This window comes from Bombus bifarius, unplaced genomic scaffold, assembly GCF_011952205.1.
Source record: "Bombus bifarius isolate JDL3187 unplaced genomic scaffold, Bbif_JDL3187 scf7180000008194, whole genome shotgun sequence".
Classification (NCBI taxonomy): domain Eukaryota; kingdom Metazoa; phylum Arthropoda; class Insecta; order Hymenoptera; family Apidae; genus Bombus; species Bombus bifarius.
In genome coordinates, this window is record NW_022884502.1 from 630,400 (window position 1) to 656,183 (window position 25,784).

A 25,784-nucleotide genomic window follows, 5' to 3' on the forward strand; every position below is an offset into this window, starting at 1 on the left:
ATATCTTTGCAGGTTACATGCATTCTGTGCATTGCGATACGTACATATAGGTACGTGTATTGATCTATTTGGAGTTCCCTATATTTTGTACCTTGCAAGTTATCTTCTACAAGCTGTTATAATGACTCGATACGTATTTTAAATCGAACGAAGGGAAACAAAGGTGGGACGAAAAGAAAGATGCCGACGAAAATTTCTATTTCCTTCAGTCTGAAGGTGTAATCTGGTGGACTGGCACGGATTCGTAAAGTTTCGTTAATAAGATTAATTCAGTTGTGCGAAAGGTCTCAGGTAACGTAATGATCAAACTACTCGAGATAATGTGGATGTACTGGATGAAAGTTCACCTCTGTAGAGTTTACGCGGATATAATCGAATTTCCGTGAACTCTGCGCATTCGAACTTTCATAAATTCATAGAATGTTACTGGACGACGCGACGACGCGACGTTAACGGATTACGGACGACGGCGTCCCTTCCCTCGGGTAAAGTATCGCGTCCTTCGTCACCGAGAACCTTTGTTCGTAATCCTTTTTTTATTCTCCGTCGTTCCTTCTTATTCCACGTCGTTTCTCCATTATCAACAACGACGTTAATTTACATGTAGTGGCAATTTATCGCATCTACACGACGTTGACTTTCGCCTCCCTGTGGGATGGGAAATACCGGTTTATTCCAATCAGCGATCGTTCTAATCGGCCTATCGATCTCTCTCAGCGAAATTAGCTCTCGTTACAGGACAATACAGGGGAGTCGCGATCGCAAACACGGGGAAAAAAGGTTGAACGAAACAATGAACGCATCGGTTCAAACAGTAACGCGATGGTAAAAATTGCAATTACGCTAATTGGCTTTGCAATCTGCTCGTATGGATAATGTAAAGTAATCGAGGAGAAATGCTAAATGAAACGTTGCATCGATGCAACGTTGATCCTTAACGCGTTAACTGCCACGCGAATTTGATATATTTGGCTCTGGTTGCCGCTGTAGATTCAAATATATTGCATCGTGATATTTCATTTGTACAAAATATTATGGTCATATTTGCACACCTTCGTCTGACAATATTATCTACAATGGCTACGAAAAATACTTGTTGCATTTATCGTAGCATTTGATTAATTAAATTCAAGTATATACAAATACATGTATATTCAGATAGTTGGAAACGAGATATATTAGGTTGTCCGAAATGTTTCTTCCGTTTCATAAGGTGGTAATAGATGAGCAACAATTTCTGTTTTATATTATTTTATACTATTTTAATTCAATAAACTAATATAAAACAAAAAACATTGTGCGTCTATTATTTCCTTAGAAAACGAACGAAACATTTCGGACAACCTAATACAACCATGGAAATGAGACGTAGAATCTGATTAAAAATACGCCCCGTTAGACAATAAGATTAAGTAGAAATCCTCTCAGCAGCCATTAAGTAAATCATTCTTACGTTGATAGTCGATGAAGTTTATCTCATTTTAATGATACCGGAGGATTTAGTAACGCGATTGAAAGTCTGGAAAACATCTCGAAAGACGCGAGGCAAGTTGCGAGTGAAAGTAGAGCGTTTGTCGATACAGAAACCATCGTGACGTTTAATCGAATTTTCTATAAGCGCTCTTCCTCCAGACGCGTATCTCTTCTCGTTCATTCTTTCGTTGACAAATGACTGAGAGAGTTGAGGGCGAGGGCAAGGCGAACCGGAGTGCATGTGCTCCAGGAAAGAGAGCGCAAGGAATACTCACGAAGCCGGCCTTTCACCTTGAAACAACACAGCCCGAAATAACCGGGCGTTCTCTATTTTCGGGCAACATCTCGGATGGTCCTCGAGTACGTTTCACTCTAACGCGTCTCTTAGCTGACATTCACATAGCTACGTGACGTCTGCGTACACACGTAGATACCAAGTGGCGATAAACAACCCCCGTTTACCGATAAGCGCCACGCAAATCGTTGTGTCCTTACTCACGTTCCGATGCAAAACGGTACGAGACACGTTCACGAGTCTGCTACCCGGCTTATCTGCTCTCGCAGCCGATGCTATCATTCGTGACATTTACACGTTCGATCGAATTTTTCACGAACGTTTGTATGAAAAATTTCGCGTTCCTCGTTTCATCGCCAGAAGCTAGAGAAACCTGACGTACTACCTAATATGGAGGGAGAGTGTACTTCAGGAAAACTTCTCTTCATTTATGTAAACTCGCCTTCTTGATACGTACAAGCTGAACTTTCCTTCCATGATACGAGACAACTATGCTGCCACGAGAGATACTACAAAGAATAAATGTTGCGATTAGAACGCGGATATTTATGCAAATTCATGGTTTTATTAAGATCCGAAGGAAAAGCTCGGGGACGTCATTTGCAAAATGAGATAGATACGACTTTAGGAACTGGCCTTTCGAACGACGATTCTCTGTTGTTCGTTCGAAGGATTCACCGTGTTATTGTCAGCCACGCTTTTTATTCAGTTCAGCTATCGTTCCTTTACGAAAACGCGTATCGCGTGTTCGGTGATTCTCGGTAATGCAATTGAAGATATAAAATCTGGATAGGAAATCGTTTTTAGCGTTTGTTATAGAGCGTGCTCTATCCTGGTTGTTTTGTACGTCTTTACTCTTTCGCGTGGTTATCTCACTCCGTAAAGCTTCGTTCAGATTGGTCAAGCTATTCGAATTCAATACGTGAAGTATTGTTCGTTTCTCGAGTCCGAACAATTATTTTCGATACAATGAAGAAGATGGACAACTGAAATTTCATCGCGTCGCAAAGTTCCTAGATCGCCATAGCAGGATAGTAATTATCACGGCGAAAACGAAGAATATAAAGCAGAGACCGAGAGGCTGAACAATACGTGCGCCACCGGCATAATTTTCACGATAAGGACCATCACAATGAAACGAATTTACGGATCGTTGGAACTCGGAGGCGCGCGAAATTTTCACGATATTTTTCTCTGTGACGAGGCACCGGTCGACGGCGCCAACCCTTCGATCCATTTCCACCAGAGACGGAACGAGAGAGAGGAAATAAATTCTGGGTTGTCTTTCGTAAAAGGTATATCGAAGATACTATCGCTAATGCGAAAATCTTTCGATAATAGAATTTGTCGTGGTTTCATCGGATACTGTATCAAGGTAGTAAGTCCCTGTAAGGGATACGCTGATGCTTCTTTTTTCTACTTTACTGATCATCCTTCGAGCCTGTTGCGATCCTCGAACTTGCTCTCATTTTAGCAAACAAAAAACATCTATGCTGTTTTGAGAAGACGCTTAACATAAAACTAGAACGAGAAATCACGCGCATGTCGATAAGAATATTTTCATATCTTGTTCAAATTTCAGATGTTTTTAAAGTTAGAAAATTAGAATTGGCTCGAAGATGACCGAAAACAGGTTTAAGGACGGAATCTCTATATCGAAGAACGTAACCGAACCTCGAATCTTGTTACGATTCGTGCCACGCAAGAATCATCAGCGAGCTTCTTTCCTCTGCAATGACCAAGTCTCAGTGTCTACTTGGAACATAGCATCAAGAGAATAGATTTAACGAAGGAAAAAAGATTGATTAGGACAATGAACGTGGTTAGCTTCTGGTACGGTCAAAGTCGTTTCGTCGGTTTACCGAAATTTACAAGAGCAGTCGAATTTACGAAACACGCGGTCATGAATAGCAATGAACTTTGTTTTTCCTTTCAATTTTCTATTTCTTTCCATTGCTACATTGCAGTTCTTTTAACGTTGTTTTATTGCCAATACGAAAATATCAGGTGAGTCGAGGCTAAATTATTAGCTTTGGCCGAAATGTGTACGTAAGAAAGTGCAGATAATTGGAATTTTATCTTACGAAACAGTTCGTTACAAAACTACAGGTTTCTAAATAACAGAGAAATAAATGGAATTTATTGGACAGCCAAGTAAAGCCTAAGTAGTATACATATAACTAATATATAAAATCTAAGCGAAACAAAACATAATTTCTGTCGTGTCATAAAAGAAATTTTTAATCTAATGTGTGATACTAACAAATAATTATTTTACTGAACGCTCATAATGTTCGTTTTTCCCTCTATTAGTGTCATTAAATGATACAATTATACCTAAGCTGTATTTATCCATATTGCCTGAGGCCTGCAGTTTCCCGCTGCGAACTTCTATGTATTTATGGAAAATTTAACGATGCGAAAATGCATAAAGCGCGCATAATATCCAGATGAAATCATTTTCACCACTGATTATATATTTAAAATAACAATTGATGCTATTAATATTCTACTAAATATGTCCGCAGCCCGTATTGCGATGTTAATGAAATTTTAAAAAGTTTCATATAATATATTCATGAAACTGCTCGAATACCTTCGCGAGTCGCTATAAGTGACATTTAAAGATATTTTGCAGAAGAAACATATTACAACTGTCCGTCAGAAAAGAACCTTCGGCCAGAAAATATTTTCCTTTTTCCTTCCGAAGAAGATTAACATTCAGTCGATTTGGGACGAGCATGAAAGACAGAGAGAGAGAGAGAGAGAGATCTACAGAGAAATTTGGGAAACATAATGGCGCAGGCTGCATTTTACGAAAGACAAACGAAGTTACTTAGAAAATTGGAGGAGAAACCGAGAGATTCGTGGATAATATATTCGATGTAGGATACACGACGGTGCTATTCGTGATGCTTCTTCGTCCAACGAAATGCTGGGATCATAAACAAGGCATGTTGAACACCGAAATCGTACAAAAGCCAAAGACAAAGCGATGTTCCGTAGGAACCCGATGAAAACGCGAGCTTGCACCGATACAGATGCGCGTTGCGTTTAGGTGCAGTTGTTGTACTCAGGTATGGCGAAAAAAGGGAAAAGAACGTCGTTGCCCACATTCTCGTCGCAGTCTACAAATGAAGGCTTTTACGCCTAATACCTCGTTTCTCTTTCCTCTTTTCTCTCACACTCCTTTTCCTTTCTGCATTCTACTTTCCGTTCCTTTTCTCCCAGAAATCGTGACAATACACCTTGCATTTGCACGATCCCTCTCTGTCTCTCTCGTGTTTCGTTCGTTCGCTTCGAAATAGATCGATGATCCTTAAGCCGCGAGAGAAGAGAACCGATAAATGAAAAGATATTCGTATTTCGTGCATCAACTTCTCTAAGCTAATCTGAGCCAGGAAAAGATATATCGCAAGGGGAATAGCATAGACATACAGTGACTATAAAAAGATATTGGCACGCTATTGTATTCGTTATATTAATTACATACTAATTAAATAGATTAAGGTATATTGAATTCTGTATCGTTCAATAGTATTTTCGTAAGATTACAAAAATTCGACACTGTGATGATGAAACGTAGAAAATAAGGGTATGTACTATATGTACGTCACGTTTGAATTAATCTACACAAATACGAGTATTAATATTCAAATATTAATTATTGTATTATTCAGAAAATTTATTTTTACAAGTAACCATTAAACTATTTGATGTCAAATAGCTCTTCGATTTCACGAGATTCGATATACCTACAGAAACGCCTAACAAAGATATCGACCATTGCCGAAATTCCAAATAATCGGAAGGTTTATCTCGGTAAAGAGTAGAGTCCGAATATTTTGAAAAGACACTGCGTTAAATTGATGTATTCCAAGCAATGACGAACAACGCAAACAAGCGGTCAGCGAAGCACATATTACATAGCTTGGAAACGTCGGATCGGTGAAAAATGAACGCAAACGTTTCAGTACTGTCACGTATTTCCGTGCGATATTGCGCGTAGAATGAAAGACTAAGTCCTGCGAGTAAATAGGGACAATTTAATATTTCCATAGTGGAGAAACTGCGAGAAGAGAAGTCAGTTTTTAAAGCTCCGCGATGTGCCGTATATCTGCTTGTTATTCCTGCATGTTGCTCCTTTCGATCGTATTTCGCATGCGTTTTGCGAGCTACATGCAAATATCGTGCATTCGCGGAACATTATCGTGGCTCGTGCCACGGAATACAAACTTTTCAATTCTATCCGGTGGCCGACGAACGCTTCTAAATAATTTGAGTCCGTCTCGACGGGCAAGCAGAGGGCCTTGGTTCCAATTGCTTCGTACGAATTCCGATTGTGTCACTTCTAAATCTACGTATAGCAGGCGGCCTTGCGATCATTCTTCGATGTCTTCGTTAATCGTAACCCTAGAATCATAGCACGTGCTGGCTATTGGCAATTGCGATCGCAGGAATCGGTAGGACAAAGTCTTTTAGTCTCTTGTCCTCGCTAAACATCGCACGCGTTTACCTTACGTTTAAGGCCACGTGTTTTTAATTTCGAGCTTTGATAATCCAAACACGATCTACCGTTTTCATTGCATGCACATACCTGCCGTTGATTGTGCAACGAGGGTGCAAATGAACCGTTCTATTCGCGATAAATACGGGCGCAGAGTCCTTGTTATCCGATAAACTGTACACAGTGTTTCGTAATAAGCTCTACATACGATACACACAGGCTATTTGTGTAATTTTTAGTCCGTGTCCTTTCGTTTCGATAAATACGTCGAGTAGCGATAGAATCAAGTTGAGTAAATTCACGTAATCCTGAATCAAATCCGATATCCATGCTTCGTTTCATAACATACAGTAGTTTATGTATCGTACTTGCGAAATATTCGATTTTCACAAGCTGCTTTTCCAAAGAAGAAGCTAGAATGACGAACTGTTCTGAACATCTACTTATATCGAGTCCGATATTCGAACGAATCGAGCCCTTTACTAATCGGATCGCGAGAGCCAGGTTCCATCATCGTACAAAATTGGTAAGTTTCGAGAAAAAGTTTTAATCCTGAAGATCAGCTACGTTCCGTAGAATAATTTCGAGCCAATCAAACTCAATCGAACTCTCATGGACAACGATCGTGATCGGTTAGATGAAACAGAATGTTTATTGTTCCGACAGGTATTTAAAATCTTGAATATTGCAAAATCAGCTTTCTATTGATGTTTCACAAAAAAAAAAAAAGAAGATTGAAATGAAATCGACGCTAAAAGCTTCTAAATAATCTAAATAACAAAAAGATTCGACGAAATAACAGGATGATAAACGATATAAACTTATTGCGACCTATTTGTACCCATCATTAATGGCGAGTCTTTTTACTCGCGTTGAAAAACAATTTCTCGACAATGGAAAAGTGAATTGTTGAAACGGTCGTCGCTACGCAGGAGCGTGATCATCGGCGTAAAATTTATGCAACAGCACGCGCGCAGTATTCTACGAGCTACTCTTTTCGAATGAAAATATTATCAGTGCCGTTATTTCTTCGGCTCATTTTCCCACTACAAACTGGGTTACGAACACGCGCTTGTCCAACGAAACGTAAAAATTCTCATCGATTTCGGAAGCTCCTCGTGGCAAATCAAAAGTTGACTGTAATTAGAAAACGTAGGAAGCCTACAAAGCACTAACAGTATCGTGCTGTTCTATTAATGAAAATTACGTTGACGAGTTGAGGATTATAATAGCGTAAGTCGGTTTGTTGGTATTCTTCGTAAAATAACATTTTGTGTTTGTTATTATAAAGAGTTCAATATCTTTTTGAGATTATGAAAATATACCTCGAATGAGGGTGCAGTTATAACTTAGAATCGGTTGACCATGAGACTATGATTATATATAATATTTTTAGCAGTCAAATTTCATTTAATTTGTTTTTTAAAGACTAACTAATTCTCAGAATGTTTTGTTACAAAATTCGTTTAGGGAATTGTTTCAGTTACCTAAATAATTTGTCAAGGCTCGTTTCTGTTATGAGACGCTAAACATTATTTTCTTCATGATGCTCACGCGTTTCTACTCGTCAACGGGCAGCTAGCTCGTAAATCCAAATCGAATTCCAAATGTACTTACCCATGATCCTCTCCTTGACCCACTGATCAAGTCAGCGGTTGATTTCGATATAAGTGCAGGCTTTCAGATAGTTTACCCTCGTCGAACGCACTTTCCATGGGGAAGGTGATACTTTGCCTCAAAGGCGACCTGGTTGCGAAAGCTGCGACACGGAGGAGCCAACGATCCCGGTGATATTACTATGGAAACGACATGATGTCGATGAATACGACAGCGTTCGTGATACTATGCCTGTTTCGCCCCATTTACATAATATAATTCGTTATATGACGAAAAAAGAATATTGAAAATCTGTTGTTCGCTTTTACGTTGCCGCGTCTAATTGCTCGCACAAAAGCATAAATCGATAGCGCGAACCTCCTCTGGGTGATTACACGTTGACCGCCGCGTGTTATGTACAAGATGTAGTTATAACCCGCTCATTATGATCACTTTGGTACTTGCAATTTTTGACAAGAATAACCGGCTGTCAACATTAAACAGAGGATAACAAATTTTTGTCATTGAACTCAATTTATTACAAACGATTATAACGTTTTTACGACTTATATTTATCACAAACTGCACAATTAACACACGTTTATGCTACATTTCCTAGCTTTCTTTCTTCTCGAAAACTATATAAAACTTATTTGAAAAACTTATCAAGCCTCGGCTGTTGTTTGTTTGCGTTTATTAGCTGCTGAATATAATTCTCACAGTCGTAATGCTTCTCGAACTTTGTCGCTCTATATCGCACGCTACGACGAACAATTCGTAGAGCTTCTTGCATCTGGGCATTAGTCGCTGAAACTTCTGAAGTTTCTTCCTCCCTAAATAGGTTAGATTCATTATCTTCTGATAATTCGCGCTCCTGTGAAAGATAAAGGGATGCTCCGGTCAAAATACGTCTCGAAAAGAAGGTTCAATTAATACGAATTTGTTAAGAATTCGTATCGTTTGTCCCCCAGAGTTGCAATGCATTGAAATATACTACGACATAACATTTTATTTTTGTAAAATATTCTATCGCACCTACTTGCGCCCTTTTTCTCGACAATGTTATCTCAGTTGTTCATATCGTCAAAAATTCGTTGGCCCACGACATTCATCTTACTTTAACCACTCTACAAAATTTAGCAACACGCGGATAATACGATCACTGTGGCTATATGACCGTTTCAGTCTGCTTTCGCCTATGAATTCACAATCGCAAAAACGTTCGCCGCGGCTAAACTTCATTATTTCGTCTATAGGTCGGTGCCTCGAGAAAGATGCTGGCACGTTCGCCAGTGTCCGTTCGGTTAATGTCTGTTAATATTTAGCATGTACGCGTTAGGTTCCACACAGCGTTCGAGTGCCTCGTAATAGAGCAATTGCACAATTTACGCAGCCTTTTAGTGGAATCATTGAAAGCCAGTTCCAACCGCTTATCAAAGATGAACAGGACTGGGATAAATCGACGGAAGACGGCGAACGTTCTTTGTGAGCGCGATGCTTCTACGTTTATTTCCAACTAAATCACTTTACGGAGTAACGAGCATGTTGGATGAGTAGTTTCGTTGTAACATCTTTAACCACTTCGTCGACAGTCACTCACAAGTATTATATATATATTACTTTTTGAAATTTCGTTAGCATTATAACGTGACACGACTGGCACCATTACACTGACAAAATCGAAAAGCAATCGAGTGTTTGCAATTATCAAAAACATGTAAGTGTTTTTGGTAATATCAGTGTTTGTTAAAAAATACGGTTACCTATGCCAATTCATTTTTGTCATATTACTCCAATTATAATCAATTTAACTTGAGCAAATATCAATGGTCGGTGGTTAAGTACATCCATGAGTTTATCTGTTGAATTCGAAGATAATGTCAAGTTTTAAACAAATAATCAAAGTTCGTTATTCGGTTATTGTTTTTAGCTAGCTACTTTTTCGATTCTCCTGTACTTTACCGATATCTATATCTACTGTTGCCACAGATTGGCTAATACGAGTATACATATTTATGCATATTTATACCGATCTCGGAGCGTGAAAGTGCTTTCTGTTAAAAATCTCGCGTGACGGTGGATGGCGAGAACACGTGACGGTTCGTGGAAATAAAAACAAACGGACGAAACGGCAGTCTGCGAGTTTATTGCAGCTGGGCAAGTTCAATATGCGAGGAAAAATTGGAATATCTTTCTTCCATTTAACACATTGCCATTGTTGCCGTCGTACTTCTTTTCGCGAACAGCCAACCATTGTTTTCTCCTATTGGCAAGCGGATGGAACGGTCGACGAAACGAAAAGTAAAAAAGCTTATACGAAATTTTAATTAAACCATAGATTTTTAACAAAACCGGATTTATCAAACAGACCCTCGCTAATGCATAACGTGGGCTCTAAAGTACGAAGATTATCTGTGAAAAATTCTCTATTGTCGCGTGTTGTATACTCTACTTGCATAAATTGCCTAGCAATCAGCTTAACCTTAACCCCTTAACAGCGCAGTTATGGTTTGAGCTTGATGAACGCGCTTGATGAACGCGCGCTATCCAACCCGTGACTTACGTATTTCGGTTGCGTACGAAAAATTCCAAGTGAAAAATTTTGCACGCTTCTGTCATACTTGTTTTATAGCGTGACAAGAGCATATAGAGTGGTTCATGAAAGTATTTGAACACCCATAGAAACGTTTCTGAATATATAAAAGATTTCCTATGACATACAACATGATACGACTGCATATTACGGTCATATTCGTAGTTTACAGGAAATATGAAAATGTGTATAGGAGTGACAAGATTCATTTTTGACAAACACACGTATCGTAAAATTGATGAAATATTCAATTAATCGCTGTATTAGTACTAAGACCATCAGAGTGGTTAAAATAACCAACTCGTCATTTTTCAATCCAGAAATATTATTTTATATAGAAATTATCAAAAACTTGAATGATTTTTGACGATATATTTGGACGAAAGGTTGCTCTCCTTTTGCATTATTTTTCCAATACATCTTCCATTTTGACACAGGTTTATCTTTCCATATTTCATCTACTGTCGTTTCAGTGTTAACAAAATCTCAATATTTTTAATGAGATCGTCTTTCGCGCTGATCGTGCGCTTAAGGCGATCACTTATACTATATACTAATTTTTTATCAAGCGCATGTTCGCAATAAACTTTCATAAAAATTTTATAATTTTTACATACATCTCTAATTTGCTTTCAAATTACACATAATGATCATAATCTCGACAGACTCATTACGGTGCTAACGATATTTCAAAAAGTTCCATATGACACGCGTAATATATCAATCGGCGGTAATTGTTCGAATAATTTCATCACAAGCGCCAGAAAAAGAATGCAAAGAGACGTTCTGATGTTTGGTCTCGCAACTTCGTTACGAGTTAATAAAAGGAAATAAACGGCGACAAGGGTGCTCGTTCGAAGTGCAAGATAATTGCAGGCAGCGTGCATTAACGGTGCAAGCGGCGCGACGTTGCGTTTCTTTGGCACGCGGTTTCGCGAGTCAATAAAGCCACGACCTATTGATCCGAAAGGTCCTCTCTCTTTCTCTCTCTCTCTCTCTCTCTGCCTCTCTCTCTTTCTCTCCTTCTCTGTCTAAGCTGGTTCTATCTCGATGTCGAAGCCGAGTTGGCGCGTAGTACGGTAGGCCGAAGATAGACACACCTTCGGACGGGTGGCCACTAGAAATCCATGGAAAGCTCGCAAAAGTTCTATCAACCCTCGATCTCGAGACTCCTCGCTCTTGCTTGCCTGCGCTGTAACGTCAGCTGCTGACAACGATTCTTTTGCCGCGGTCGTCGTGCTGCACGCTAATCACTTCGTTACCCAGTGGCCAGATGTTTTAACCACCTTAATTCTACTTACAACCCACCTGTTATTTCGTCCGTCTCGTCTCTCTTTCTTCTGCAACTTTCGCGTTACGATTGCGAAGGGTCCTTCAACGGAGCGATGGTTCCTCAACGAAACGAAATGCGAATCGTTGATCCTTTGTTACGTTGTGTTTACTGTTTAGCATCTTAGGTACGACGCGCCACTATAGTAGCTTTCGCCGATGTTATATTACGATGCGCCACTAGAGTGGCTCACTCTTCTGACTCATTCGCTCACCGTTTGAACTAAATCTTTTTCATTTGCCTTGCTTCACGCTTCTTTTGCCCTCACAACGTTTTATAACAGTGTTAACAATATACAGACAGAATATATAGCCTTTGTTTCTGATACGCCAGTGTCAGGTATCAGTTGGTACTTTTCGCTAATATAAATATATCATTATTAGGTGTTCTTTTTAACATGCTGATCCGTATCCTTATAATTTTGTAGAATCTTCAACCTCAAAGTGTCGCTTCAAAATAGAAAACGGAAAGCAATTTGAAAATCGCTATCGCGCTATGAGTGTGAAAATTGTGACGTGGGTCTATGTGTTGTAACGTGCTTTAAAATATATCACACTCGATTGTATTATTAATTATTAAAGGAAATTATTAAAGCTAAAGTATATGCATCATATCTTTAAGAAAAATTATAATTTAGCTATCAGAAACCTCGTTCCAATGTGCTTGCGTAGGAAACAGCATTATCCGTCACACATTGCAGAGCTGCATCGTTTACACGTAATTCGCGTCGAACTCTGTCGTACAAAGAAACAGCTCCGCACAAAATTCAGCCGTATCTAAGAAGTTGATAAGTGTTTGGACGTTTCAGCTAATTTCTAGTAACCAGATCGCGAATATCTATGCATTTCTGGGAAATTTAAAACTACACGGAACGTACGTCGTACAAAAAGATGTGTACATTGTACGATATTAGCTAGAAGCACAGCAGTCGTTGTGATACTCAGTGAACGATACGGATCTCTGTTTAGTCTTTATCTTTCTAATTGCGAATGTAGTTGTGAAAAATGTGAATTCGTATAAACATCGGCGATCTAATAACGATAGAACTTGGATTCGAATGCAATATGCAAATTAGTGATGTGCGTATGGTAGCTGCAAAAAGTATTATAGGTATACATTGAGAATACATATACCTATGTTGTAAGTAGTATTTTATTAACTTTTGAATTGATGGTAAAATAATAGTCGCATTTTTAGATAAACTGTTTCAAATGGTTCACGCGTAACTGTTTACGATAAAATGATTTTAGCGAAATGATGTTCTGTGTTCATAAAACACTTAACTTTCGTTTGGACTTAGGCACGCAACGTGATCAGTTTAGATTATTCTGTCATTAGTGAATCGATCATACATTTTTTGCGTCTACGAGTATACAACGCACTCTAAAGAGAATTTCCAGATGATCGTACACTTTTTGTCAGTCCTTTTTTGTTAGTTCTTTTTTTTGACGTTGACAAGGTTACCTTCGCTTTTTATGAGGAAACTTACCATTTCATACAAATATATATATATATATATAATCTTTTAGTTATCATAACATTCAGTCATCATAACAAATATTTGTGATTCCTTTTTTAGATTTCAAATAATGTACGGAGAATCATAACTACGATATCTTAAATGTCATGCTACGTAACACAGTTATTAATATTTATTAGGGTTGAATCATAAATAATCACCGACGCTAGTCGTAAGTTGTAAGCTTCTCGGAAATTCCAAATAATTCCACAGCTCTGTGTCGTAGCTGTGTTTACCTTATCTTGCAGAATTAAAGAGTTCAAAAACAACAGTCTGCAAGCGCAGATAAAGTACCACATAATACAATTTTTTCTAAAATGGGAAGGTTACAATGGTGTACGGTGGTGGAGAAAAGAAATGTTATAAAGTGAACAGTATAAAAAGACAGCATAATTTTACAAGACGAATTTTTATCTGACAAGAGCAACGAATAAATGTAATATATACCACAGAGTAGTTAACTATTACCAATATGTTATAAAGTTATTAATACAAAAGTTACTGAAACTCATAACTCACTCAACACTCAATTTTAAACCTTACTTTATCAAAATTATACAGAATTCTTTGAACGGGCAAAAATTCCAGCCGCTAATTGCCTATAACGAAATCGCTTGTAATATTTGAACAGTAATTACTCTTACATATATCTTCCCGTTTCCGCGTCGTTAGGATTTTCTCCAACTTTTCTCGTCTCACGTGTACATACTGTATTACTTGTTATTGTTCCTCCGGAGAAACGATGTCATTAACTGATCTCTCAGAAGGATACCGAGTATGAATGACAGCACAACAGCTATAGTTTCGCCAATCTTGGGAACGTTGGGTTTGGGTTTAAAACGGAAATCTCGAGCCTTCGGGTCGGAGAACCGGAAATTGCCGGGGCTTAAGGAAAATCGTGAACGAGTTTGCGAAGGTGTCCGTGAGACGCGAAACGTTTCCTCGAGTTTCTCGGTTCGAAGAGATTTCCCTTTAGAAGGGATCCTGCTCTTCTAATTCAGCAACGATTAAACTATTTGAAAGATACACTGACTTCTAGCGGACTAATTTGTACAGCGTCGAGGACACTGTAGGAAAGTTTAAAGAGCAGGTGCAGATTAAAGTTTTAGATCGATGCATACTTTTGGGTGTTTCGGTTATTTGTGAGCAAAAATTTCCTTCGCTTATGGTCGTCAATGAAAGACAAACATGCCTTATGCATAACGCGGCGCACATGATATAGTCATTACGTAAAAACGTTAGGGAGAGAGAAATTTGTACATCGTTGATCTAGAAACTTTATTACAAATTTCTGTTCTATAGAACAAATATATATGTTTGGAGGTATCGGTTGAACATTATCGATATTTATCACTGTTAATGTGCTATTTACGATTTATCAGGATTGCCGGGAAACTCGTATGAGCAGAGTTATCGCCGAAATCGTCTAACCGTAGCAAATTTCTGTCCTTTCCGAGTCCATTAACGGGCCGATGATCACCGTATGCACGAAAATGCCTCGGTGATCTGCATTCACCGAGGCAACCACAAACCTAGCTCTTCTACTCTCCGCTTTTCTGTAATATTATCCCCGATACGATGCGCATGATTAACGCGGGAAATGTTGCGCCTGGGAATATCTTTTTTATTATATCGTGGAACAATGATATGCTACATATTATTATCTGTGATAGATTACTTCGTTATCTTATTTTCTCCTACCATTGTTCAAGCAATTGTTTTATTATATTATCATTCACTTTTGTATCTTCTTGTATCTTTTATATCTATCGGGATATCTTTCTGTGAAAGAAGAGCAGAAAAGGAGTAGAGATAGGAGAGCGTGCGAGGAAACGAAGGAGTAAAAATGAAAGAAAGAAAAGGGAGCTGATGATTCTCATAAGGATCATTCTATCGCCTCGTGAAGATTGTTTCGTTCAATTGATAATTATCTACTTCGTTGTTCTATTTTATAGTATGAACAAACAAAGAGAAAAGGAAGCAAAAGGAAAAGAATAGCAGGGTAAAGGAGAGGAGGAAAGAAGAAGGAAAAATGGAAGATGTAGCAGAGTTTTATGGTTCCAAATAAAAAGTCTGGTAATTTTTCAAAATTACCAAGTAGTTTTACTTTAGCGGAAAGATAAAAGCTTTCTCTCTTTATCCTTTTTTGTCGTCTTTTTTTGTTTGCTAATTTAATGCATGTCGTGCGACGTGAGTTGTGTACCTGCGTACACCACTTGAAGTAACTGGGTCAGCAGCGTGTACGGTAATTGGCAGCAGACTAATTTCCTTACAATTAGTTCGTTGACGGCGTGAACGAGTGCCTGGCATACAATGATACCTGTATGTTCAACTTCGTTGTTACGTTAAAAGTTTCGTCAACTTTTCCGCTTCCATTGTATCAAATTACAAGCAACTTAAGACCATTACCACACACATTCTATACATAAAATATCACGCTGTATAAACCGTGCGGATTATCCAGCACAGTATCTACGGAGCTACGCGAGAAACGTGTTCTATTCTATATGCTATTTTAGTACCTAAAGTACAATAGAATTGAATTTGGTTAAATATTTATTGCGTATTCAGTTAAATACTAGCTCTGTTACGCATAATTTTCCATCGTATAATCTTCTAGAGCTTTGTCGAATCTGTGCACAGTTCTGTACTCTCCATCGGTGCTTAAAATATCAACTTGTCCTTAGACATAAATCGGGCAAGTTTTTAATCAACTGAAATAGCATGTAGTTCACTTGTGATCCCTATGCATATTTAATATCGCGAATATCAATAGTAGTAACTATTTTATTACTGTTTCCAAAGTACACAGTATTTGTACATAAGTTTGCACAAGATGGAATTCCAATCTTGTATTGAAATACTTGTATTTAACTCTTTTAATTGCTTGACACATATGCATATATGCGCGTAGAATGCTTTTCTTTTATCATTATCAAGAATATATTCGTTCATTTACCCATTCTCGTGAACTTACCCAGGTGAATGTCGTGATAGTGATAGGAAAGAACACTTAAGGATATTCAACGATATAGTATACACTTCGTACAGAACTCGCGATTACTATTAGTGGTTCGCGATTCGCGATTACAAGTTCGACTACTGGTCGATGTATTTTGATGCGCGATACAAGTTCGGACGATGATTGTTCAAGATGCCGAGGAACTTGGATCAATTATTGACTCGGACCGATGCGTAACGATTCTGACGACTGTAACGTCTCTTGTGTAACGACTCCTGTGTAGCGACTGTAGTGTAATGACTCTATGTAACGACTGACTTTCCGTCACGATGATGTTGCAAAGGAAAATTATGATGGAGTGTGTCTAAGGATGCGAGATCATCGGATTCATTGAGGAAAGTCTTGGTTCGGAAAGTGAGGGAAATGGACGTCGTTGTTAATTGGCTAATTTTGTGTTGGTAGTTGGAAAAGGATGCTAACTGCCCTTGAGAGAAAGTTGCTAGCTGGAAGCATCGTACGTGAGAAAAAGCAGATTTCTCGTATCTTTCCGTAGTAGGTGATAGACTTAGGGACTGTTAAGAGAAAGACTATTTGTCCCTATTGGAGAATCTCAGCTAAACAAATCCTAAGATTTATAGCGGGTCCTTGGTCTAGCTGCAAATATTCTATAAGGATGTATCGACATCTGGCAATCATCTTGTCCGGAGCGTTGAGTCTTTGTGTAGCGAGCCACGGGACAGAAACCGTTGGAAAGTTTACTGTCGAGTGCGGCTACATTTACATAAATTAAATCATTTGCATCGGTAAAATTTGAGGAAGAATTTGTATCTAAACTAGTTCTGGATGAGACAGCGAAGTAAATGCATCGAAGTTACGTAAACGCGATACTATTGAATAACATAAGTAAATTAACTTGAACAATAAGAAGCTAACAATAGATAAAGTAACTGTTTTGTGAAGATACAAAAGGTGTATTGAATATTTTTCGCTGGTGCGCTATATAAATCAGACGCAATACTTTACAAAAATGTCCACAATTCAAAAGAATATAATCTTGTCATAGCTCTATAAACGTTTCTTCTAACTTCATGAAACCATAGGTGTAAAGATTTATCGTCCTTGACAGTGTCACGTAAACTTAACGGTAGGTTGACGAAATGAAATAGCTGAGTCGTAACACAACTACTGTCCTTATTTTCTAGCAGAGCACAGGTTTACACTGATCGGAGAGGTTCACTGTTCGAGGGTTTTGTCTATTTCTTCCTAGGTGTTCTCGTCTCATTACGGAGGAAAGCTCGGTGTGGGTGTGTCCTCTTTAATTAACAACGCGGATTCGCTGTTCGCACCTTCCGTTAGGAAAAGTGAGGGTAACGATCCACGATGCCAATTGGTTATAGACTATGTTAATAAATGAAGATAGGAGGAGAAAGCCTCCTACCAACGTGGCTAGTAGGTAATATTGTTCATGGGAACAACTACCTGCTTTCCCCGTAATTAGTAAGGACGTATAACAACCTAAGGGCTGTTTCAAGGACCACCCATAAACAGATAATACAAAAATAATAAATTATAAGTTTAAGTTTATGGTGGGTCCCTGGGCTAATCAAGGGTACGCGGTGAAGACCTGCCTCTGATAGGAATTGACGTTACGACAGCTTGCGTTCTCCTAGCGAACGATGAATTGGCAGATAGTAAATTTAGCGAACTTAAACAGAAATGAGTCGTGAATTAATAAGGCGTTGCGATGAAAGTTTTGGGGCCGGTTACAGAATATTTATATCACGGTTACAGAAACGGTAGCAGACAGTACTCGAGTACAGTAGTACAAGACCTACCACTCGAATTATCTAGGCCACCTGCTTGTAGAGCAACTGGCAGCAGCGTCGAGCCTCTTACTTCGCTGACAGCGCTGAAGCTCATCCCCGTGTGTATACATTACACGTATAAAAGCTCGCTATAACCATTTACAAGCGTCAGCCGAAAAATAAAAGCCACCCACACAAACGTCTCGGTCGTCTCGCGACTAACTCGAACTCGCGAGTTTTCTTTGCTGGCATTTTTCCTTTCCTTCGACGCAGTTGAAATCGGGTTACACAAAGATGGGCTGGGTTTTCGATGGGTGCTTATTAATCGGTAAACTCGTTCGTCGAATTTACAAACCGTCGTAAATTGACACCAATAGATGACGGCAGAAACGGTAATTTGCTTATCGCAACGTGACCGTACAAAGATGATGGTCAAATTTTTGGTTGTTTCTTAGCTCAAGCGATTATTAATGGGTAAACGTCAATGCTTATTTGGAACATTGTCATAGTGGAAAATCGTGCTGGACCATCCTGAATTTTTCTGTCGTAATGTTTTTGTAATTTGAACTGGAGCGGATGGAATTATGCGGAATTTCATGAAAGTGATTTGGAGTATACGAAGATAAATATTTTTCAAGTATCGATTTAACAGAGCAGTTTGAATTATTAAAATTTCTTGAACGATCCAATACAATTTAATACGATCGTGGCATTTATTTATGGAAGTAGCTTCGAAGGTACCGCACGACTTTCCCTCGCACATTTTAAATGATCTCGATGGCAAAGCGTATACTCGCATCCTGCTGTGGATTTCCATCAATTGAATAACCCGCTCCATCCCAGTCGTTCGCATATTCTTATCCGTTCTCAATTTAACTTGGTCGCGTAACAAGAGGTTGTTACGAACTGTTACGACAACCGGCGAACTAACGAGTGAGAAACAATGAAACTTCAAGCCGAAACGGCGCGAAAACACGTTTGATACCGTTCCGATGCTCGAAGAAACTGCGATTACACACTCCGTTGTATATCACGCTTTCATGATCCGTGATAATACTTTCTCGCACGTCCAATGTCTTTATAAACTTTAACTTTGTTAAAATGTTGCTTCTGGCAAATCCTATAGTATAACTTTATAAATATCAAAGTTCTATCAAACTTTAGAAAATAATTCTGTCTTGCTATAAAAGATTAAATTTGATATACATCGCACATCGCTATGATATTTTAACAGTAGAACTACCGATAGTTAACACGAAGCTATTTACATCAAAAGCAGTAAAAATGACTGGTGTTTAAAAAATACGTAATAATAGAACATTTTTATATTTATTGATTTATTACTTTCTTACAGAAATAATTCCATGTCAGTTCGACTGGTGTGATATTTCTAGTGTTAGCATCTAGCGATCTAGCGATCGATCCGGAATTTCCTGATATCTGATATCGTCATATCGAATGATACGCAGTAAAAATTTGAAAAACGTGTGGCAAGTTGTACAAAACGAGAAAACTGGTTAATTGGGATAGGATAAACAAATTACAGGACCCTTTTACACTTTGACAAGTACCAGCCATTTTGACTGGTGTTGGTATAAGTAGCCTCGATACAAAATTATTTTCAGTTTGAATACATAAAAAACAAAATAAAATTCGTTATATTATTCTTTTAGTTATCGTTGCGAAAGTCATTACGTCATCGTGGAAAAAAATATAACGAAGTAGGAATTTTAAAATAAAATTATAAAAACTGTCGATTTGATTGGTGTGCTAGTTCTAGTGTTAATAATAGCGAGTATAGTATACTAATTGTATATTATTTTATACATTGAAGGTATTTCTTGGTTTAAACGACTTTTATACAATATATGGATAAAACTTTATTTTTATCTTCTTGCGTAATATATTTTTCTATATATTTTACACTTTGATTTCGACTTCTATACTTCAGTCGTTGGTAGCTCGAATCTTCTTCAAGTTACACTTTGAAAGAGGAAACGTATTCTTTAGTTGTTTCGTTGTTATTCGAATTTGCAATTCGATCGAAGCTGCAACAACCGACTTCCGCGATACGCATAAAATCGTATGTGCCTGTTGAAAACCTACAAAAACTCACACGATCCGTACTAAGGATTCACCAGGATGGCCTACTGGTACACTTTTATGATCCCTTTAACATTGAGCGTTGACCCACTATTCCAGAAGAACGTTCGTGTCTGTTGGCCTCGGGGTTCCTACTTTATTCTCGTTATTTTTTAATATGTGCATGTTCCACCCCGATGCAACGTAACCAATGCATTCTCCATAGAATGGATCCTGGTATTAAATGTCATAGAAAATGAAACGAAACATGAACGATTCATCCGTTGGATCGTTCCACTTAAGAAGAGGAACGAAAATTGACTCGAAGAACTACTAAGTACAGTAGAACATCGATTATCCGAATATCGATTATCCAGGTAAATATCGTGGATATTCATTCGCCCGTGAAACACAAGCCTAATATACTGTAACGTCCTTGGACCATCGGCATAATTTCTATCCGTTATTTATTCCAAAACTGTTCAGTTTAGTTGAAGTAACGTATTTCTTTTTGGTTTCGATAAATTAACGTTATAGTTATCAAGACAAGCAATATTTTAATACCTTCGACATACTAAAATTCTGACGAGTAATATCTTGAAAATTTTGAAGAGAATTGACGACGTGTTGGAATTTGCAATTGCTTGCCTGTAAAAAATAAGAAATGTGACTCGTCGCGGTCTTCCTATGTGGTTTCTAAGTGAAAATTATTGGCGAGCCACGGGCACGTAAGTACGAGTTATCGTGATAGTCAGTAGGTCGTGAGAAAAGATTATACCACTAGTAGCCTTTGCTTTCTCAGTTTGCCCCTTTTGAAGGCTGCGAGAACGTATATGAACAGCCTGATAAGAATAATAATGTCGATGTGGTAACCTCGTCGATACAGGCATGGCGATTTTCTCGGAAACAAAGACTATACGATAGTAAAGGTATTACCATTGTCTCGTACATTACCATACATACATAGTAAGCATTTGAACACCTGGACTAATATTGCCAGTAAAAGTGAAATAGTAAACTTACGTAGCAAAAATCGACAACTTACGACTTACCAGTTTATTTGTCGATCCGCGAACTATATTATTATCCAGTAAATCATTGTACAGAAAGGCCCTGTGTAATTTGCTCGAAAGGTTGATATTTTTTATACCTAACCCAAGCCTAGTTCCTTTTTGCTACAGACAGGAATAAGTTGTTTTTCGATACACGTGCATTATTAATCGTCGATCAATTTCGATATCAAATTATTCTTCTTTGTATCATTGCTTAGCAACCAAGATATAAATCAAAGTTAACGTGGCGTCCGAAAGAGACCGCATTATCTCTGAAATCTCGTGATGAGTAATATCAAATTATCATTATCAAACTCGTTCATTGTCATATTAACCACAATGTATAAAAATTGCAGCTTTTTGGAATGTTTTATAGCTATGAGAAGCAGATGTAGTAATCCACTTGCTGTGTGTCCATTACACGCTATAACAATGCTCGTACGATGATGTTTGTGAAGTTGAGAAGCACGAGGCAACGTGTCGATCAGCTCGAGTAGACGTTTAACGATAGCTGGATTACCTCTCGTCGCAGTGTAATAATTAAAGGTGCCAAGTGAAAGGTTAAACTCTCCACATGCACGATTATCGATCGTGTCTGCTTTCCAGCAGTGAAAAAGAGGAATTCGTTTTGTCATGCTCGAGTGATCCGCGCAGGCTCTTCGAATATCTTTTGTGCTCGTTGCTTTGATTTCGAAAAATGACGAATGGTAATTGGATTTGTCGTTCCATTAACAGAGACATTAATAAATATCCATGGAATATTAGCTGGTGTCAGCAAGTCGATAAGAATGACAATTAGAAAATGGAAAATTGAAAGGGGAAAAAGCCCCGAAAATGATCTCTGCCCGTCTCAGACCGACATGAATCGAGAAGTAAAGCAGGGAAACCTTTATAGTCGGCCGTCTCCACCTTTTCATCCGTCGCACCGCCGTCATTATTGTCATCGTTCTCTTTGCCGAGGGTTTTTAATCAAGAGTTCAAGGGACAAGAAACTAAAGATGGTTTAATACTTAGAGGTTAAACGCGATATCCTTAGAATTTCATTATTTCAACGGTATCATATCGCACGAGTATTTCGAAAGAGTTACGGCTCAGACAAGTTTTTCAAGAAGAACGAAAAGTTAGCTTGCAGAAATATTAAAAAATTTAGATATCGTTTTCGTAATTTTCCACGCTTAACCCTCGAAATCTCCCTTTCGTGTTTCCTTTTCAAACAAAGGACTAAATTATTTTGAGTCGTAACATTTTTTAAACACACGTACAACATCGTCGTATCATCCAGGATAAAATTTTACACAAACTGGCTTTTTATATTCCGACAGGATAGTATGAGAAAACTAAATCCCATCAAATACAGCAAATGTAAAGAGGGAATCGTTCCTTCAATTTCCACAGAGCGAGCAATGAGTCTAATTAAAGTGACTTCTCTCGCGTGTTCTTTGAACGATTCATTTAATTCGGATACTAAAATAGATCGTCGTTGATCTAGTGCTCTTATTTAAAGAACTTGACCTATCCTTTTTAACTTTCCTTCGAGCTTGCGCTAACTTGTAAATACAAAGTGCCGAATAAAACAGGGAAATATGAAATCAGAGAACAGCTCTCGTATCATAAGCGTGATATAGACAAAGCTATTTTCTGTGACTTTTAATTTTATATCTACCTAAATCGCCACTGCAATTTTATGAAATGTTTGCATTACCTGGGATGAGTGACCCGAGCGATAAAGTTGCGTGATGAACGGTACGTGACTGAAGATCAGAAAAATGCTTAGCTAGGATTTTCATCAACATCAAAGAACGATTCAGAGAATGCACGTAAATTATCATATAAAAAGTATACCTAAAACTACCCAGAAGTGCGTTTCTCTTATTAATTATCAACAAAGAATATTTCTTGTAGATAAAAAAAATTCGATCCTGAATAAATTACGAATCAGCATTGTTACTTTAACGTTAAATAATTTTATCAAGAAATTCGTTCATCTCGTGTTCCATGTCGCAATAAAATCACGTTGCTCTTCCGGCCAAGCTACTTGCAAAATTCCAACGGTATTTCTTCCTCGAATCGTCAGCGTATAAGCATAATATCCCCTTGGGATAAAGTTCGCCCATAAAGGATGAGTTCAACGTCTTTGAGAAAACTCAATTAAAAATTTGAACGTCGGGATATCGTTGAAAAGTTGTTATAACCATCTCAGGGTTGGATCTACGAGAAGTCACCGCAATAAACGAGTATTTCGAACTCGGGGAATGTTGCGTGCTCATAGTACGAACTTCCTACGCAAAAAGAATGAATTTCAAGCTTAAGAAGCAGTCGGAAAATTCTCTGGCTAGACGCCAGGGATCTTCTGTCACTGGCATGCACACTTCGCCGGTTTAACAAACTACCACCCGTCTGCGATCACCCCTCTTGCTCATCCTCTTCCCGATCCATAGTCGTGAAACGATTTTTTCAGCCATGTTAAAAAGTCGTCGCGCGTTCGAAAAAAAATTCGCGTCGGGTTAAGCGGATTCAACGACTTCTGTTCTTTGTTCTCTGCATTTTAAATGTGTACAGAGTGGCGAGCACTAATTGGTTTTAATTGTTTAAAATGTCGGACCGAGATCAAATGCAGTCCTTGGCCATCGAATTAGGACCATTTGTAGCTTCCAACGTCGTTTGCTTTCTTTTTTTCTTTTTAATCGAAAGGTACAAACCAACTTTACATATACATACAGCATGGATTATTTTATTCAGCGTGTTAAATCATCATAGTGCCGATACGGTTTTTGGCTATTTATTATTCGATTGTTTGAAACTCTTTTGCTAAAGCATTGAAATATGGTAAAAAATGTTTAGTAAAAATTTTAAGGAAGATATCGTATGTATACTTTAAGGCAACCTCCTCGCCGAATTCTTAACTTTCACATGTATTTCGAACCCTGTTGTTTCGTCTCGATAAAGCCAGAAATTAACTAAATTTTCTGTACGGTATTTATAGCCTGGGCTTGGGAAATTGGAGGGTTAAATTTATCTCTTTTCGCTTTCGAGTTATTAAATTTTCATTCAGTACCCTGCTAGACAACCTGTTCCCAATGAAGCTAGGGGTAGTTTTCTGCGTTTCCCATTCAAACGAACGTTATCACGGGGAGTATTGTAGAAAACTGAGGGGCAGATCATTTAGTTTGAGAATCTGATCCACTGGCAGATTAGCTCGATGACCTTAAACGCGTTTAAATTGCAAGATTAACCGGCAGTAGCGATTAGCGGTAAAGATTTAACCTTGCTCCATTCCTGAAGGTAGGTACATTAATTCTGTCGCGTTCGTTCCAGTACACAGACAGTACTTCTGGATTAAAGGTGTCTTCGCTCTACGTTTACACGTCATCCTCGTCGCGTGTAAATTTTAGTTCTGTGTCAGAACTAAAAAATTCAATAGCTCAAGGTGGAATGGTATTTCGAGTGTTTAGTTGCATCGTGCAATTGGTTGCCTCATTACCGAAGAATTCGTTCGTGAAAAACAAAGGTATTACCTTCGAATATGCTCAAACACATACACAAACGCGTGCGCGCGCGTCATCGTTCCAAATTAAAGGTTTTATCTCACGGCAAATACTACAACCACATGAATAAACTCGTGGTACAAACTTAAGACACGGTAAATATGTGCGCAAGTATAACTGACACCAATAGCCAAGTATAGCAACTTCGTAGAACATAATCGGATTACGATGTAGTTTATATGAAAGACACTTGTATTGTTCGTCACATTCGGCTTTGTCTTACATTTCTTTTATTGGCATTAGCGAGTGATCAGTAGCATCCTCGGTCATCGAAGTGTCCGGAGGTCGGTGCAAGTTTGACGCGAGGTTAAGCGACACTGGTGTTAATCAAATTTCAATTTCCATCCGCCGTCAGGTCGGCGCGAGGGGCTCGTTCGTCGATTTCGTCGAATTAATAGGCTGCGTGACGTAGAAAGCTGATAGAGGAGGATACCGGTGTAGCAGTAATCCAACCGGCGCAACACGAAGGTTAGAGGATGTTACTACGAAATATCTATGCATTGGTTTATTTATATAAGCAAATTATTCGTCTCCGAATGAAATCATTTGATATTTTATATTTGAAACTATTTCTGATTCTACCGTCTCAAAATATCAGCGCTTCATAGTCCGATGATCGTAACTTACTTCTTAATGATTTGGCAAATCTGTCTAAGTAAGTTTTCATAAACGTGCTAATACGTGTTTGGATGTTCAACTGTTTAAAATTATTTTTCATTCTGTTATTTCAAACCATAGATTCTTCATAGTCCAACATTTCGAACGAGATAATTTTTACACGTGTCAGAAATTTCTTAATAATTTAAATTTACACAAGTTTCTATATGTGTCACAATACTTACGAGCAAGGATGTACCTACGCTCGTGTTCTTTCGGTTAAGGTCACATTTGCGTTTCAGATCTTTGCATAAATTACGTGCCTGTTTATTCGCATTCTTTGCATCTTCTATTGGCGCCTACATCTGGCGTCGATGTCAATGTCGCAAATGACATCATTATTAAATGAAATTGCAAGTGCTCAAGCG

At 38.3% G+C, this 25,784-nt stretch overlaps 1 protein-coding gene across 5 annotated transcripts in view; it reads left to right on the forward strand.

The window, feature by feature from the left end:
* The window catches only part of LOC117209847 (protein phosphatase PP2A 55 kDa regulatory subunit), a 44,969-nt gene that overhangs the window by 6,498 nt on the left and 12,687 nt on the right, over window positions 1-25,784 (forward strand). The window contains exon 1 of one of the 5 annotated variants that reach the window (XM_033452287.1): window positions 6,783-6,801. The exons of 2 other annotated variants lie outside the window; for them this stretch is intronic. The gene's annotated coding sequence lies outside the window, so the exon portion shown is untranslated. Of the gene's footprint in view, window positions 1-6,782; window positions 6,802-24,531; window positions 24,723-25,209; window positions 25,228-25,784 lie in introns of those variants that run through there. 2 more of the 5 variants (XM_033452284.1, XM_033452286.1) reach the window with 2 other exon arrangements.